Raw genomic sequence first — 20,538 nt, 5'->3', positions numbered from 1 at the left:
GCAGCAACCTTGTACGCCTTCAGAGTCCTCCTGGATGGAGAAAGAAAAATGTTGTGAAGAAGAAACGGAGAGTGGTGGTCATGGGGGATTCCCTGTTGAGAGGAACTGAGGCCGCTATCTGCAGACCGGATATAACTTCAAGAGAAATGTGCTGTCTTCCAGGTGCAAAAATTAAAGATGTGTCTGACAGGATATCAGGACTCTTCAGACCTACAGATGACTACCCATTCCTGCTACTACATGTGGGGACAAATGACACTGCAAGAAACGACCTGGAAACCATCTGCAGAGACTTCGAAGACTTAGGCAAGAAAGTGAAAGAACTGGGAGCGCAGGTGGTCTTCTCTTCCATCCTCCCAGTGGATGGCCATGGAACAAGGAGGTGGAATAAGATTCTGCAGGTGAACAACTGGCTACGTCGATGGTGCCGTCAGCAACGATTTGGATTTCTGGATCACGGAGTGAACTACTTATACGATGGACTACTTGCTAGAGATGGGGTGCACCTTACGAAGACTGGTAAGCATGTATTTGGAAGTCGCCTTGCTACACTTGTAAGGAGAGCTTTAAACTAGAACAACATGGGAAGGGAAGCAAAAGACCAGAAAAATCCATACACCTGACAAATGCTATTGAGAACTCTGCTATTAGAAGTGGAAAGGAAGAACAAAGACGAAAGAATCTAATTAATAAAAATATTGGAGAAAGAGAAACCAATCACAAACTAAAATGTTTCTATACTAATGCACAAAGCATGGGCAACAAACAAGGAGAATTGGAACTACTAACACAGGAAAAGAAATATGATGTCATTGGAATCACTGAAACTTGGTGGGACAATACACATGATTGGAATACAAGACTAGAAGGATACAACTTATTTGCAAGAAACAGACTTGATAAACGAGGAGGGGGTGTCGCATTGTATGTTAGAAACGCGTATATCTGCACAGAGATTGAAGCTTCAGAGACTGGGAGTTCTGTGGAAACTGTTTGGGTAAGAATACAAGGACAGAACAATGGAAAGGACACCATTGTAGGCATTTACTACAGGCCGCCTGTGCAAGCTGAAGCTATGGATGAACTCTTTATACATCAAATGGCCAAGTTCTCCAAAAAATATGACATGGTTGTCATGGGAGATTTCAACTATCCAGACATTTGTTGGGAATCTCTCTCAGGCAAAACTAACAGGTCAAGGAAATTCTTATCCTCTCTTGCTGACAACTTTATCTTCCAAAAGGTAAGGGAGAAAACAAGGGGAACTGCTACCTTGGATCTAATCCTTATAAACAGGGAGGAAATGGTTGAGGAGGTAAAAGTGGCTGGGACCCTAGGAGGTAGCGACCATGCTATTTTAGAATTTTGGATAACTAGAGGCGGAAGAACTGTGAAGACTCAGACGTCAAGGTTAGATTTCAGAAAGGCAGATTTTAAGGGATTCAGAAAGAGAATTGGAGGAATCCAATGGCTGGATATCCTTAAAGACAAAAATGTCCAGGAAGGATGGGAAATCTTGAAAAATGAAATTCTCAAAGCACAGTTGTTAACAATTCCGAAAAGAGGGAAGAATAGGAAGCAGTTAAGGAAACCAGGATGGATGAACACAGAACTTAAGCACATGCTAAAAAGGAAGAAAAAAATGTTTATAAAATGGAAAGAGGGAGGCATATCTAAAGAAGAATATAATGCTGTCTGCAGAACCTGCAGGGCACAAATCAGATTAGCTAAAGCTGAAAATGAATTGAGGCTTGCAAGAGATGTCAAAAGCAATAATAAAGGATTTTGGGGATATGTCAAAAGTAAAAGAAAAGTCAAAGATGCTATAGGATTTTTACAGGATGAAAATGATGAAATGGTAAGACAGGATGTTGAGAAGGCTGAACTTTTAAATTCCTATTTTGCATCTGTTTTCTCTCAGAAAGGAAATGTAACATCAACTGTTATTCACTGTCCTATTAAGGGAATAGAAGAATCCAGGATATCTATAAACAGAAAGATAGTGAGGAAACACTTAGCTAGCCTAAATGAATTCAAGTCTCCAGGTCCAGATGAATTACACCCCAGAGTACTGAAGGAGATAGCAGAAGAAATTTTTGAACCCCTCTCTATAATCTTTGAAAATTCTTGGAGAACAGGAGAAGTGCCAGAAGACTGGAGAAGAGCAAATGTTGTTCCTATCTTCAAAAAGGGGAAGAAGGTGGACCCAGGTAACTATAGGCCGGTGAGTCTGACTTCTATACCAGGAAAGATCTTTGAACAAATTATTAAACAACATGTATGTCAATACCTGGATAAGAATGAAGTGATTAAACAGAGTCAGCATGGGTTTGTAACTAATAAGTCATGTCAGACTAACTTAATTTCCTTCTATGACGGTATCACTGATTGGGTGGATCAAGGAAATGCTGTAGATATAGTATATCTTGACTTCAGCAAAGCATTTGACAAAGTCTCTCATACAATCCTTATTGAAAAAATGATTAAGTATGGAATGGACAAGGCAACTGTTAGGTGGATTCATAACTGGCTTAGTGATCGGACCCAAAGAGTGGTCGTAAATGGCTGCACATCCAGTTGGAAGAATGTCTCAAGTGGGGTACCACAGGGCTCTGTCCTGGGCCCTGTATTGTTCAACATCTTTATCAACGATTTAGATGAAGGAATTGAGGGTAAACTGATTAAATTTGCTGATGACACAAAGCTAGGAGGGATAGCTAATACTAGAGAAGAGAGAGAGAGGATTCAAAAAGATTTAAATAAACTGGAGAAGTGGGCAGCAACAAACAGAATGGTTTTTAACAGGGAGAAATGCAAAGTACTACATCTGGGCAATAAAAATGGAAAAAGCATATATAGAATGGGAGGAATAGGGCTAAGTGACAGCACATGTGAAAAAGACTTGGGTATACTAATAGATCACAGACTGAATATGAGTCAACAGTGTGATGCAGCAGCAAAAAAGGCAAATGCAATTCTAGGATGTATTAACAGAAGCATACAGTCTAGATCACGTGAAGTCATTATTTCCCTCTACTCCTCTTTGGTCAGACCTCATCTGGAATATTGTGTCCAGTTTTGGGCACCACATTTTAAAAAAGACATCAACAAACTGGAGCAAGTTCAGAAAAGAGCGACCAGAATGGTGACCGGTCTGCAAACCCTGTCTTATGAGGAAAGGTTGCAGGATTTGGGAATGTTTAGTTTGCAAAAGAGAAGACTGAGAGGAGACTTAATAGCTGTCTACAAATATCTAAAGGGCTGTCACATTGTAGAAGGATCAACTTTATTCTCATTTGCACAAGGAAAGACTAGAAGCAATGGGATGAAACTGAATGGGAGGAGACACAGATTAGATATTAGAAAAAACTTTTTGACAGTTAGAGTGATCAATGAGTGGAACAGGCTGCCACGAGAAGTGGTGAGTTCTCCTTCAATGGAAGTCTTCAAACAGAGGCTGGACAGACATCTGACTGGGATGATTTAGCGAATCCTGCTTTGAGCAGGGGGTTGGACCAGATGGCCCAGGAGGTCCCTTCCAACTCTACGATTCTATGATTCTATGATTCTATGAAGAGGAGGAGGAGGAGGAGGATGATGGGGATGATTACTTAGGGGAGGAGGATGCATCTCGTGGGGCAAGTGAAAATGTTGGCGTGGCAAGGTCTGGTACAGGGTTTGAGCGTGACTGGAGGGATGTGGATTTGCCAGAAAGTGCTCCTCCACCCAGCACTCGCAGTGCATCATTGACACCGGGAACATTGGCCCACATGTCAGATTATGCCTTGCGGATCCTAAAAAGGGACCCCCGCATTGCCAAAATGATGAACGATGACGACTACTGGTTGGCCAGCATCCTGGATCCACGCTATAAAGGCAAATTACAAAACATCATGCCACAGGAGAACCTTGACCTAATATTGGCTAATAAACAAGCAACTCTGGTAAATCGGTTGCTTGAGGCATTCCCAGCACACAGCAGCGGTGATGGTTCTCACATGAGCCGTACGGGCCGGGGGCAGCTTGGCAGAGGTGTTCATGGTGCACACAGCAGAAGTGGCGTTGGAGACAGGGGTTTCATGACAATGTTGTGGACTGATTTTTCAAATACCGCTCACACAACTGGTAATACTGCATCGATGGAAAGTGACAGGAGACAGCAGTTGTCAACTATGGTTACAAACTACTTTTCCTCCCATATCGATGTTCTCCCACACAGGTCATTCCCCTTTGACTATTGGGCCGCTAAACTGGACACCTGGCCTGAATTGGCCCAATATGCCTTACAGGAGCTCGCTTGCCCAGCTGCAAGTGTGCTATCGGAAAGAGTCTTCAGTGCAGCTGGATCAATCCTGACAGAAAAAAGGACCCGTCTGTCAACCCAAAATGTGGATGATCTAACCTTCATTAAAATGAACCATGCATGGGTTTCCAAGGATTTTGTCCCACCTTCCCCTGATGACACATAGGGTGACAGAAAAATGGCTTGCTTTGGTCCACCTCTTCCTGGTACTTCACCTATTTCGCCTTTTGCATCAGTTGAATGTCCAACATCAACATATGCCACTTTCTAAAACTCCCTAACTGTGCTGCCTCCCCCCCCATGGCCGGGGTCACCACCTAGCGCACGACACCGTGCGAGTGCCGTTGCCCTGGACAGGTGGGTAGGCCGACTCTTGGGCGCGGGCACTGGCACAGGGTCCCTCATAGTGCAATCAAGTGTCTCTGACGGCGGTGGTGCACACCTGCCGTCAGACACACCGCTGTACTATGAGGGGCCCAGTGCCAGTACCGACGCCCACGAGTGGGCCCCCCTTGCTTGGGCAGGGCCCCAGCATTTGCAATCTTTACCTCTCCCTGCTCCTCAGCTGTGTAATCTGGGCCGTCAAATCCATACTGTGCCTGACACCGTCTGAGCCTGCCTCCTGAGACATATATTTTGAATGTGTACGCTATCCATACATGTTGTCCGGGGATACGGTACCCTTTCTAACCTTTGTGCAATCACGTGCAATCCATACTGGGCCTAACACCGTCTGAGCCTGCCTCCTGAGACATATATTTTGAATGTGTACGCTATCCATACATGTTATCCGGGGATACGGTACCCTTTCTAACCTTTGTGCAATCACGTGCAATCCATACTGTGCCTGACACCGTCTGAGCCTGCCTCCTGAGACATATATTTTGAATGTGTACGCTATCCATACATGTTATCCAGGGATACGGTACCCTTTCTAACCTTTGTGCAATCACGTGCAATCCATACTGGGCCTAACACCGTCTGAGCCTGCCTCCTGAGGCATATATTTTGAATGTGTACGCTATCCATACATGTTATCCGGGGATACGGTACCCTTTCTAACCTTTGTGCAATCACGTGCAATCCATACTGGGCGTGAGAACGGCTGGCGAGCTGTTAAGCAAGCTACAGCACCTGTCCAGACAAGTACAGGGATTCCCTAGCGAGGAGACTTATTTGATTGTTTTCAATGTTGGGACATCAATTTTTGGGGAGCACTATACTCTGGAGAATGATAGATGGGGCCCACCATACACTGGAACATTCCAAAGGTGGACATCAGACACTGGAGCAGCATTTACAGGGCCCATTATACACTAGAGCATTAGAAATGGGGCCCATTATGTTTGGAGCATTATTTGGGCCCATAAGACAGTGGAGCTTCATCCATGGGGACCAACATATACTGTAGCATTATGTGGAGCTCATCATATACTGTTTCAAACATTATATGGGACCAATGATTCTGTATGGAGAAATAGATGGGCCTCGTCATGAGATGTAAAAAGTGAGGTATTTTTCATTGTACTATACCGCTATTTATCTGCCGTATCGGAGCATGATGAGTTGTGGTATGTGTTAAAGGGGCGCTCTTTCGCCCAGGGCACATGAAAACCTGCAGCCAGCCCTCCCCCCCCCACAACTTTAGCCAAATAACCCCCATTTTTCAGTGCGTAACTTGTATTATGAAGTTAATTAAGGTTGACAAGCTTAAGTAAGAAGAATTGATGCTTTTGGCATTCAAATGGGCACTGTAGGTGTGTTTCCTGTCCTCCTCTCACTGCCGACTTTTATTCCCCATTGACTTACATTGGGTTTCGTGTTTCGGGACGACCCCGACTTTTCCCTATAATCGGGCGATCTTGCTCGACCCGACTTTTGGAAAAGTCGGGTTTCACGAAACGAAACGCGACCCTAAAAAACCAAAAGTCGCTCAACTCTATTGAGGATACTAACCTCAGGTCATCAGCAGAGCGGAGGGCGCGGGTAGGGTGGTATACTGAAACAAGGGAGGAGATGTAGGGTGGTGCTGAGCCATGGAGCACTTTGTGGGTGAGGGTAATAAGTTTGTACTGGATTCTGGAGTGGATGGGTAGCCAGTGTAATGACTGGCACAAGGTAGAGGCATCGGTGTAACGATTGGTGAGGAATATGAACCTGGCTGCAGCATTCAAGACAGATTGGAGGGGGGAAAGTTTGGTAAGAGGGAGACCGATTAGAAGCGAGTTACAATAGTCCAGACAAGAATGAATAAAAGAAACAGTAAGAATTTTTGCAGAGGCAAAGGTAAGAAAAGGTCGAATTCTAGAAATGTTTTTGAGATGCAGATAACAAGAGCGAGCCAGTGATTGAATGTGGGGGGGTGAATGAAAGCTTGGAGTCAAGTATGACCCCAAGACAGCGGGCCTGTTGCTGGGGAGTAATAGTGGAACCACACACGGAAATGGCAATGTCGGGTATAGGTACATTAGTAGAGGGAGGAAACACAAGGAGTTCAGTCTTTGACAGGTTCAGTTTCAGATATAGTGAGGACATGATGTTAGACACAGCGTATAGACAATCGCCGGTGTTTTCTAGAAAGGCTGGCGTGATGTCAGGAGAAGAAGCGTATAATTGGGTGTCATCAGCATAGAGATGGTACTGGAAACCAAATCTACTGATTGTTTGACCAATAGGGGCAGTGTACAAGGAGAAGAGGAGGGGGCCTAGAACCGATCCTTGAGGAACCCCAACAGTAAGGGGAAGGTGAGAGGAGGAGGAACCGGCAAAAGATACAGTAAAGGAGCGGTCAGAGAGATAGGAGGAGAACCAGGAGAGAACGGTGTCCTTGAGGCCAATGGAATGGAGCATAGTGAGGAGGAGCTGATGATCCACAGTGTCGAATGCTGCAGAGAGATCCAAGAGAATTAGCATGGAGTAATGACCGTTAGATTTAGCTGTAAGCAGATCATTAGAGACTTTAGTGAGGGCAGTTTCAGTAGAGTGTAAGGAGCGGAAACCGGATTGGAGAGGGTCGAGAAGAGAGTTTTCTGAGAGATAGCGGATAAGACGGGAGTGGACCAGGCGTTCCAGGAGTTTAGAGATGAAGGGAAGATTAGAGACAGGTCTATAGTTAGCGGCACAGTTTTGGTCGAGGGATGGTTTTTTAAGTAGTGGATGTATGATGGCATGCTTAAATGAGGAGGGAAAGATACCAGAAGAGAGAGAGAGGTTAAATATTTTAGTTAGGTGAGGGGTGACAGCAGGGGAAAGGGACTGGAGGAGATGTGACGGAAATGGATCACTGGTGCAAGTGGTTGGGCGAGAAGATGCAAGGAGCCTGCTTACTACTTCTTCTGTGACTGGTTCAAAATCAGAGAGTGAGCTAGATGCAGTGGGGGAGGGAGGACGGTGCATGGTATGAGGGGATTGGGAGATAATTTCCTGTCGGATCTGGTCAATTTTTTCTTTGAAGTAATTGGCCAGATCGTCAGCTCGGAGCTCCGTGGTTGGGGCCTGTGCTCTTGGGTTGAGCAGGGAATGAAAAGTGTCAAAGAGACGTTTCGGGTTATTGGACAGTGAGGTGATGAGGGTGTTGAAATAGGTTTGTTTGGAGAGGTGAAGGGCAGTGTTGTATGTTCTAAGCATAAACTTATAATGGATGAAATCTTCGTGTAGATTGGATTTTCTCCATAGACGTTCGGCGCACCTGGAGCACCGCTGCAGGAAACGTGTTTGCACCGTGTGCCAGGGTTGTCGCCGTCTGTGTTGTGGTGTTCTATGTATAGGAGCAAATTCATCCAGGGCACTTTGAAGTGTTTCATTGTAATGCTTCAATGCAGAATCAGGACATGAGAGGGAGGAGATAGGGGCCAATGAAGACTGCAAGTTCATCGTAAGTTTCTGGGTGTTAATGGCCTGTATGTTTCAAAATAATATTATATTTTCATAGTGGTCAGACCTTTGTTTTTCTGGCTTAACAGCTCCAAATTTTCTTCATGGACATAGATAGGATGAAATTCTGAATACCTTAAGTTACCACTAGAGGGAGCATGCAGCATACTGTTAATACATTGACTGCAATAATAAAACAGTATGCAGTAGCTTACTTAGCTCCCTCTAGTGGTAGCAGTTGGATATTGGCATTTATCCTTGTGGTAATGGAAGGAATCTGAACCTCTGTATCAGAAAAAAAAAACAGAAATCTGATCATTTTAAATATATACTTTTTAAAATGAATATTGGACATAGAGGCGTTGTTTGCCTTTGGAAACAATTTTTCTTTTGTTACTTAACTGTGTGTATTTTTGGGTAAAAAAAAAATCATTTTTGCAATTGGGTTCAGTTAAAAATCAGTTAAGCATTTTGCACCATTTACCTTATGTTAGTCTCTGTGGTGCACTGTCCATTACTGGCTGCACTGCAGAATGAGTTCACTGAGACTCCACTAGTGAGCTCATTCTGACAATCCAATGGGAGAGTTTCAAAATTTTCCTCTTTCTTTTTCTGACAGCCTCTCGGCTGATTATTTTCACGGACCAAATAAAAGATAAATGTTCTTGTAATAGCCAAACGGTGCAACATTTTTAATGAAGCCAAATTGCAAAAAAAAAATATATATATTTTTCTTGACCCAAATACATGCATTTTGAAAAAGAAAAAGGTCTTCAGAGCCTAAAAGTGTACAGGACCCATCACAGCAGATATGTGTTGTCTGTAGTGTATCATTGGCCGGTGTGACTTGCAGAAGGTGCAGATGGGTTTTGTATATTCTATAATCAAGTCCTGCAGCACCACCTAGTGGTAGGTGGACATACTGATCCAACTGCCTAAACTATTAGATCATGCAAATTTCACAAAAAATGTTATCTGAGACCCCATCAGTACTGAGAACTCTGCCCCACTTTGGACAGTTAATTGGCTGCTGTGTCAATGGGCTGTCCATGTTGATATAACATGGATTGACAGTCAGATGAGACTGCCACCCTCGACTGTATCGGCATGTGCAATTCATCGATACGGGTAATGTCAGCAGTAGAGCGAGCCCTCATATTCATTGGGGGTCTACTAAGGGGGCCATCATACACAGCAGGGGCTATCAATGATCGTTTTTTAACCGCAGCACTTCGAGGATTAAACAGCAGGGGGCGGTGTGGGCGATCGTGTGAGCGCAGCTTGTGTGCCCGCATGTCGACATGACGTAACTGTACGCCATTTTCTGGGAACCCCTTTCTGATCATGGCATACAGTTATGTCAAATGACGTGAAGAGGCTAAGGGTGAAGGTCTGGGATCCACTGGAATCTGCCAGATGGAGCTGCTCGTGTCAAGACTGCCCGAGGAAGCCTGTGACACGCATAGTAGACATGTAATAGATAGATAGATGGATAGATCGATAGATATAGATAATAGATAGATAAATAGATAATAGATAGATAAATAGATAGAAAGATAATAGATGGATATATATGATAGATAGATAGATAGATAGATAATAGAAGATAGCTTCATTTCTGCTGAAGACTTTGCCTCTTTCTTTAAGCAGAAGATCGATACGATCAGACAAAGCTTTGGCCCGCAGCCCCCACTGCCCCTCTTAGCCGCTCAGCCCTGTCCTGCAAAAGCCAGCTTCTCCACCATGACAGAAGATCAGCTCTCCATCCTTCTGTCAAGATCACACCTCACCACTTGTGCCCTCGACCCACTCCCGTCTCACCTCATCCCTAACTTGGCCACAGTCCTCATCCCATCTCTAACACACCTCTTCAGCCTTTCACTTACAAATGGTGTCTTTCCCTCATCATGCAAACATGCCTCAATCACACCCATCCTCAAAAAGCCCTCCCTTGACCCATCCTCTGCGTCTAACTATCGCCCGATATCTCTTCTCCCTTACACTTCAAAACTACTGGAACAGCATGTATATCTTGAACTGTCCTCCCACCTCTCCTCCTGCTCCCTCTTTGGCCGGTTACAATCTGGCTTCCGACCACATCACTCAACTGAACCTGCCCTAACTAAAGTCACTAACGACTTACTAACCGCCAAGAGCGAGCGACACTACTCTGTCCTCCTTCTCCTGGACCTGTCCTCTGCCTTCGACACCGTAGACCATTCCCTCCTGCTACAGACTCTCTCATTTCTTGGCATCACAGACTTGGCCCTATCCTGGATCTCATCATACCTAACAGACCGAACATTTAGTGTCTCCGTCTCACACACCACCTCCTCACCTCGCCCCCTGTCTGTCGGTGTTCCCCAAGGCTCTGTCCTAGGACCCCTACTATTCTCCATTTACACCTTCGGCTTGGGACAGCTCATAGAATCCCACGGTTTGCAGTATCACCTCTACGCCGATGACACGCAGATCTACCTATGTGGACCCGACCTCGCCTCCTTACTGACTGAAATCCCATAATGTCTGTCCGCTATACTTCTTCTCTGCTCACTTTCTCAAACTGAACATGGACAAAACAGAATTCATCATCTTTCCTCCATCTCACTCTACCCCTCCACCAGACCTATCCATCAATGTCAATGGCTGCTTTCTTTCCCCAGTCCCGCACGCTCGGTGCCTTGGGGTGATCCTCGACTCTGAGCTCTCTTTCAAACCACATATCCAAGCCCTCGCCTCCTCCTGCCGCCTCAAACTCAAAAATATTTCCCGGATCCGCTAATTCCTCAACCACGAAACCACAAAAACACTAGTGCATGCTCTTATCATCTCCCGCCTCGACTACTGCAACCTCCTATTCTCTGGCCTCCCCTCTAGCACTCTGGCTCCGCTCCAGTCCATCCTACACTCTGCTGCCTGACTAATCCACTTGTCTCCCCGCTATTCCCCAGCCTCCCCCTATGCCAGGCCCTTCACTGGCTTCCTATTGCCCAGAGGCTCCAATTCAAAACCCTAACCATGACATACAAAGCCATCCACAACCTGTCTCCTCCATACATCTGTGACATGGTCTCTAGATACCTACCCGCACGCAACCTTCGATCATCTCAAGATCTCCTTCTCTACTCCCCCCTTATCTCTTCTTCCCACAACCGCATACAAGACTTCTCCCGTGCTTCCCCCATACTCTGGAACTCTCTGCCGCAACACATCAAACTCTCACCATCAACGGAAACCTTCAAGAAGAACCTGAAGACCCACCTGTTCCGACAAGCCTACAGCCTGCAATGATCCTCGGTCTACTGAACCACCGCACGACCTGCTCTCCCCTCTCCTACTGTATCCTCACCCATCCCTGTAGACTGTGAGCCCTCGCGGGCAGGGTCCCCTCTCCTTATGTACTTGTGTGTCCCTTGTCTTACACGTTTATTATACTTGTCTATATTTCCCCTTTTCACACGTAAAGCGCCATGGAATAAATGGCGCTATATAAATGCATAATAATAATAATAGATAGATAAAAGATAGACAGATAATAGATAGATAGATAATAGATAGAAGATAGATAATAGATAGATAATAGATAGATGATAGATATAGATGGATAGATAATATATAGATAGATAATATATAGATAGATAATAGATAGATAGATAATAGATAGATAATAGCTAGATAATAGATAGATAGATAGATAGATAGATAGATAGATAGATAATAGATAGATCGATAATAGATAGATAATAGACAGATAGATAGATAATAGATAGATAGATAGATAGATAATAGATAGACAGATAATAGATAGCTAGATAATAGATAATAGATTGATAGATGATAGATAGATAATAGATAGATAATAGATATAGATAATATATAGATATATAATAGATAGACAGAAAGATAGATAGATAATAGATAGATAGATGATAGATAGACAGATAATAGATAGATAATAGATAGATAGATAATAGATACAGATAATAGATGATAGATAGATAATAGATATAAAATAGATAGATAGACAGATAATAGATAGATAGATAATAGATAAAAAATAGATGATATAGATATATAATAGACAGATAATAGATAATAGGTAGATAGATAATAGACAGAAAATAGATAGATAATAGATAGATAGATAATAGATAGATAATATATAGATATATAATAGATAATAGATATATAATAGATAGATAGATAGATAGACAGATAATAGATAGATGATAGATAGATAATAGATAGATAATTGATGATATAGATATATAGTAGATAGATAATAGATAGATAGATATATAATAGATAGATAGACAGATAATAGATAGATAATAGGTAGATAGATAATAGATAGACAGATAATAGATAGACAGAAAATAGATAGATAGATAATAGATAGATATATAATAGATAGATAACAGATAGATAGATAATAGATGATAGATAGATAGATAGATAGATAAATAGATGATAGAGAGATAATAGATAGATGATAGATAGATAGATAATAGATAATAGATAGATAATAAATAGATAATAGATAATAGATAGATAATAGATAGATAAATAGATAATAGATAGATAATAGATAGATAGATAATAGATAGATAATAGATAGATAGATAATAGATAGATGATAGATAGATAATAGATAGATAGATAGATAATAGATGGATAGATAATAGATAATAGATAGATAGATAGATAATAGATGGATAGATAATAGATAGATAATAGATAGATAGATAATAGAGATAGATAATAGATAGATAGATAATAGATAGATAATATAGATAATAGATAGATAGATAATAGATGATAGATAATAGATAGATGATAGATAGATAGATAATAGAGATAGATAATAGATAGATAATAGATAGATAGATAATAGAGATAGATAATAGATAGATAGATAAGAGAGATAGATAATAGGTGATAGATAATAGATAGATAGATAGATGGATAGATAGATAGATAATAGATAATAGATAGATAATAAATAGATAGATAGATAATAGATAGATAGATAGATAGATAGATAATAGATAGATAATAGATAGATAGATAGATAATAGATAGATAGATAATAGATAGATAATAGATAGATAGATAGATAATAGATAGATAGATAGATAATAGATAGATAATAGATAGATAATAGATAATAGATAGATAGATAAAAAATAGATAATAGATAGACAATAGATAGATAGATAATAGCTAGATAATAGATAGATAGATAATAGATAGATAGATAATAGCTAGATAATAGATAGATAGATAATAGATAGATAATAGATATATAGATAATAGATAGATAATAGATAATAGATAGATAGATAATAGCTAGATAATAGATAGATAGATAGATAGATAGATAGATAATAGATAGCTAATAGATAGATAGATAATAGATAGATCGATAATAGATAGATAATAGATAGATAGATAATAGATAGATAATAGATAGATAAATAGATAGATAATAGACAGATAGATAGATAATAGATAGATAATAGATAGATAGATAGATAGATAATAGATAGACAGATAATAGATAGCTAGATAATAGATATATGATAGATGATAGATAATAGATTGATAGATGATAGATAGATAATAGATAGATAATATATATATAGATAATATATAGATAGATAATAGATAGACAGAAAGATAGATAGATAATAGATAGATAGATGATAGATAGACAGATAATAGATAGATAATAGATAATAGATACAGATAATAGATGATAGATAGATAATAGATATATAATAGATAGATAGATAGACAGATAATAGATAGATAATAGATAGATAGATAATAGATAGAAAATAGATGATATAGATATATAATAGATAGATAATAGATAGATATATAATAGATAATAGGTAGATAGATAATATACAGAAAATAGATAGACAGATAATAGATAGATAGATAATAGATAGATAATATATAGATATATAATAGATAATAGATATATAATAGATAGATAGATAGACAGATAATAGATAGATGATAGATAGATAATAGATAGATAATAGATAGAAAATTGATGATATAGATATATAGTAGATAGATAATAGATAGATAGATATATAATAGATAGATAGACAGGTAATAGATAGATAATAGGTAGATAGATAATAGATAGACAGATAATAGATAGACAGAAAATAGATAAATAGATAATAGATAGATAATAGATAGATATATAATAGATAGATAACAGATAGATAGATAATAGATGATAGATAATAGATAGATAGATAGATAATAGATGATAGAGAGATAATAGATAGATGATAGATAATAGATAATAGATAGATAATAAATAGATAATAGATAATAGATAGATAGATAGATAGATAGATAATAGATATATAGATAGATAATAGATAGATGGATAGATAGATAATAGATAGATAACACAGGTCAACGAAAAAAAATTTTTTTTCTGGTGTCCAAAATATTTTAATGAATTTGGGGTATTTTTGGGGTGCTGATTCTGAATATGTCATCAGTTTTGCCAGATTGGCTCAAGTTTTTGAGATTTTTGGTATCTTATTTATAGCACTTGTTGGTAAATGCGACGCATCATCTCATTAATTTCTTTGGATTAGTACTTGAACTGAGCAGTTCTCAATATAGTTTTGTGTTAATTAGTGTTCTAAAAGTTTGTTCATAGCTTGATTTTTGCACTAACTTTATGTTGTTGTCTGTTTTCCAGTGAAAAGCATGAACTCATCATGAAGAAGTTGTCTTAACGATCCAGACTCATTCTGTTACATTTGTGGTGAATATACACTGCCAAAACATAGAAGAAACATAACACACTTCGTAAAAAAAGTGTATTTTGCCTATTTTGGGGTTATGCTTGGGGACCAAGACAAGTTTTGGGCACCACACATAGTGTGCAAAGCATGTATCGAATTATTACGAAAATGGAGCAAAGGACAAAGAAAAAGCTTCAAATTTGGTGTTCCAATGGTGTGGAGAGAGCCAAAAAATCATCATGATGACTGTTATTTCTGTGCAGTGCAAGTGCAAGGATTCAATAAGCATAAGAAACGAAAATGGGAGTAACATGGAATCTGCAAGAAGGCCTGTCCCTCATTGTGAAGATGTGCCTGTACCTGTGTTTACCATAAATAACAGTCATCATGATGATTTTTTGGCTCTCTCCACACCATTGGAACACCAAATTTGAAGCTTTTTCTTTGTCCTTTGCTCCATTTTCGTAATAATTCGATACATGCTTTGCACACTATGTGTGGTGCCCAAAACTTGTCTTGGTCCCCAAGCATAACCCCAAAATAGGCAAAATACACTTTTTTTACGAAGTGTGTTATGTTTCTTCTATGTTTTGGCAGTGTATATTCACCACAAATGTAACAGAATGAGTCTGGATCGTTAAGACAACTTCTTCATGATGAGTTCATGCTTTTCACTGGAAAACAGACAACAACATAAAGTTAGTGCAAAAATCAAGCTATGAACAAACTTTTAGAACACTAATTAACACAAAACTATATTGAGAACTGCTCAGTTCAAGTACTAATCCAAAGAAATTAATGAGATGATGCGTCGCATTTACCAACAAGTGCTATAAATAAGATACCAAAAATCTCAAAAACTTGAGCCAATCTGGCAAAACTGATGACATATTCAGAATCAGCACCCCAAAAATACCCTAAATTCGATGAAATATCTTTGGCACCAAAAATGCTGTTGACCAGTGTAATAGATAGATAATAGATAGATAGCTAATAGATAAATGGATAATAGATATATAATAGCTAGATAATAGATAGATAGATAATATAGATAATAGATAGATAGATAATAGATAGATAGATAGATAATAGATAGATAGATAGATGATAGATCGATAATAGATAGATAATAGATGATAGATAGATAGATATTAGATAGATAATAGATAGATAGACAATAGATAATAGATAGATAATAGATAGATAAATAATAGATAGATAATAGATAGATAATAGATAGATAGATAATAGATAGATTGATAGATAGATAATAGATAAATAGATAGATAATAGATAGATAGATAATAGATAGATAATAGATAGATAGATAGATAATATATAATAGATAACAGATAGATAGATAATAGATAGATAATAGATAGATGGATAATAGATAGATAATAGATAGATAATGGATAGATAATAGATAGATAGATAATAGATGATAGATCGATAATAGATAGATAGATAATAGATAGATATTAGATAGATAATAGATAGATAATAGATAGATAGATAATATAGATAGATAATATATGATAGATAATAGATAGATAATAGATAGATATATAATAGATAGATAATAGAGATAGATAATAGATAGATAGATAATAGATAGATAATAGATAGATAGGTAATAGATGATAGATAATAGATAGATGATAGATAGATAATAGATAGATAGATAATAGATAGATGATAGATAATAGATACATAGATAGATAATAGAGATAGAAAATAGATAGATAGATAATAGATAGATAATAGATGATAGATAAAAGATAGATGATAGATAGATAATAGATAGATAGATAATAGATAGATGATAGATAGATAATAGATGGATAGATAATAGATAATAGATAGAAAGATAATAGATGGATAGATAATAGATTATAGATTATAGATAATAGATAGATAGATAATAGAGATAGATAATAGATAGATAGATAATAGATAGATAATATAGATAATAGATAGATAATAGATAGATGATAGATAGATAGATAATAGAGATAGATAATAGATAGATAATAGATAGATAATAGATAATAGATAGATAATAGAGATAGATAATAGAGATAGATAATAGATAGATAATAGATGATAGATAATAGATAGATAGATGGATAGATAGATAGATAATAGATAGATAATAAATAGATAGATAGATGGATAGATAGATAATAGATAGATAGATAGATAGATAGATAGATAATAGATAGATAATAGATAGATAGATAATAGATAGATAGATAATAGATAGATAGATAATAGATAGATAGATAGATAATAGATAGATAGATAGATAATAGATAGATAGATAATAGATAGATAGATAGATAATAGATAGATAGATAGATAGATAGATAGATAGATGATAGATAGATAATAGAGAGATAATAGACAGATGATAGATAGATAATAGATAGATAATAGATAGATAATAGACAGATGATAGATAATAGATAGATAATAGATATAGATAATAGACAGATGATAGATAGATAATAGATAGATAGATAATAGATAGATAGATGATAGATATATAGATAATAGATAGATAATAGATAGATAATAGATAGATAATAGATAGATAGATAGATAATAGATAGATAGATAGATAATAGATAGATAATAGCTAGATAATAGATAGATAGATGGATATATAGATAATAGATAGATAGATAGATAAGATAGATGGATAGATAGATAGATGGATAGATAGATAATAGATAGATATTAGATAGATAGATAGATAATAGATAGATGGATAGATAGATAATAGATAGATAATAGATAGATAATAGATAGATAATAGATAGATAAGATAGATAGATAGATGGATAGATAGATAATAGATAGATAAGATAGATAGATAAGATAGATAGATGGATAGATAGATAATAGATAGATAATAGATAGATAGATAATAGATAATAGATAGATAGCTAATAGATAGATAGATGGATAGATGGATGGATAGATAGATAGATAGATAGATAGATAATAGATAGATAGATAATAGATAGATATATAGATAATAGATAGATAATAGATAGATAGATAGATAGATAGATAATAGATAGATAGATAATAGATAGATAGATAGATAATAGATAGATAGATAATAGATAGATAGATAGATAATAGATAGATAGATAGATAGATGGATAGATAGATGGATGGATAGATAGATGGATAGATAGATAGATGGATAGATAGATAATAGATAGATAGATAATAGATAGATAGATAGATAATAGATAGATAGATAATAGATAGATAGATAGATAATAGATTGATAGATAGATAGATGGATAGATAGATAATAGAGATAGATGATAGATAGATAATAGATAGATAGATAGATAGATAAGATAGATGGATAGATAGATAATAGAGATAGATAATAGATAGATAATAGATAGATAGATGGATAGATAGATAGATAATAGATAGATAGATAGATGGATGGATAGATAATAGACAGATAATAGATAGATGGATAGATAGATAGATAATAGATAGATAGATAATAGATAGATAGATGGATAGATAGATAGATGGATAGATAGATAGATGGATAGATAGATAGATAATAGATAGATGGATAGATGGATAGATAGATAGATGGATGGATAGATAATAATAATAAATAATAATAATACATTTTATTTTTATAGCGCCGACATATTCCGCAGCACTTTACATTTCAGAGGGGATTTGTACAGACAATAGACATTACAGCATAACAATAATCACATACAGTAGATTATAACAAATACCAAGAGGAATGAGGGCCCTGCTCGCAAGCTTACAGTCTATGAGGAAAGAGGTAGACACGAAAGGTGGGTGGTAACAATTACCCTGAATTGTATGGACCAGCCATAATGTTAGGTGTGTAACAGTACAGACACAGAGGGCTAATGGATGCATAAAGCATGTGGGAGCATGATGCTGGGAACCTGGTTATGGTAAAACTTTTGGCTCTGCCACACAGGGATAGGTTAGGTTAATGTGTTGAGGCGATAGGCCAGTCTGAATAAATGCGTTTTCAGGACACGCTTAAAATTGTGGGGATTGGGGACTAATCGTATTGACCTGGGAAGTGCATTCCAAAGAATTGGTGCGGCACGTGTAAAGTCTTGGAGACGGGAGTGGGAGGTTCTGACTATTGAGGATGCTAATCTCAGGTCATCAGCAGAACGGAGGGCGCGGGTAGGGTGGTATACTGAAACAAGGGAGGAGATGTAGGGTGGTGCTGAGCCATGGAGGGCTTTGTGGGTGAGGGTAATAAGTTTATACTGAATTCTGGAGTGGATGGGTAGCCAGTGTAATGACTGGCACAAGGGAGAGGCATCAGTGTAACGATTGGTGAGGAATATGATCCTGGCTGCAGCATTCAAGACAGATTGGAGAGGGGAGAGTTTGGTAAGAGGGAGACCGATTAGAAGAGAGTTACAATAGTCGAGACGAGAATGAATAAGAGAAACAGTAAGAGTTTTTGCAGAGTCAAAGGTAAGAAAAGGTCGAATTCTAGAAATGTTTTTGAGGTGCAGATGACAAGAGCGAGCCAGTGATCGAATGTGGGGGGCAAAGGAAAGCTCGGAATCAAGTATGACCCCAAGACAGCGGGCATGTTGCTGGGGAGTAATAGTGGAACCACACACAGAAATAGCAATGTCGGGTATAGGTGCATTAGTAGCGGGAGGAAACACCAGGAGTTCAGTCATTGACAGGTTCAGTTTCAGATATAGTGAGGACATGATATTAGACACAGCGTTTAGACAATCGCCAGTGTTTTCTAGAAAGGCTGGCGTGATGTCAGGAGAAGAAGCGTATAATTGGGTGTCATCAGCATAGAGATGGTACTGGAAATCAAATCTACTGATTGTTTGACCAATAGGGGCAGTGTACAAGGAGAAGAGGAGGGGACCTAGAACCGATCCTTGGGGGACCCCAACAGTAAGGGGAAGGTGAGAGGAGGAGGAACCGGCAAAAGAAACAGTAAAGGAGCGGTCGGAGAGATAGGAGGAGAACCAGGAGAGAACGGTATCCTTGAGGCCAATGGAATGGAGCATAGTGAGGAGGAGCTGATGATCCACAGTGTCGAATGCTGCAGAGAGATCCAAGAGAATTAGCATGGAGTAATGACCGTTAGATTTAGCTGTTAGTAGATCATTAGAGACTTTAGTGAGGGCAGTTTCAGTGGAGTGTAAAGAGCGGAAACCGGATTGGAGAGGGTCGAGAAGAGAGTTTTCTGAGAGATAGCGGATAAGACGGGAGTGGACCAGGCGTTCCAGGAGTTTAGAGATGAAGGGAAGATTAGAGACAGGTCTATAGTTAGCGGCACAGTTTTGGTCGAGGGATGGTTTTTTAAGTAGTGGATGTATGATGGCATGCTTAAATGAGGAGGGAAAAATACCAGAAGAGAGAGAGAGGTTAAATATTTTAGTTAGGTGAGGGGTGACAGCAGGGGAAAGGGACTGGAGGAGATGTGACGGAAATGGGTCACTGGTGCAAGTAGTTGGGCGAGAAGATGCAAGGAGCCTGCTTACTTCTTCTTCTGTGACT

The sequence above is a fragment of the Dendrobates tinctorius genome, unplaced genomic scaffold (genome assembly GCF_039654945.1).
Source record: "Dendrobates tinctorius isolate UK_male_01 unplaced genomic scaffold, ASM3965494v1 ptg000020l, whole genome shotgun sequence".
In the NCBI taxonomy this organism is placed as follows: Eukaryota; Metazoa; Chordata; class Amphibia; order Anura; family Dendrobatidae; genus Dendrobates; species Dendrobates tinctorius.
This window is presented reverse-complemented; position numbering follows the sequence as displayed.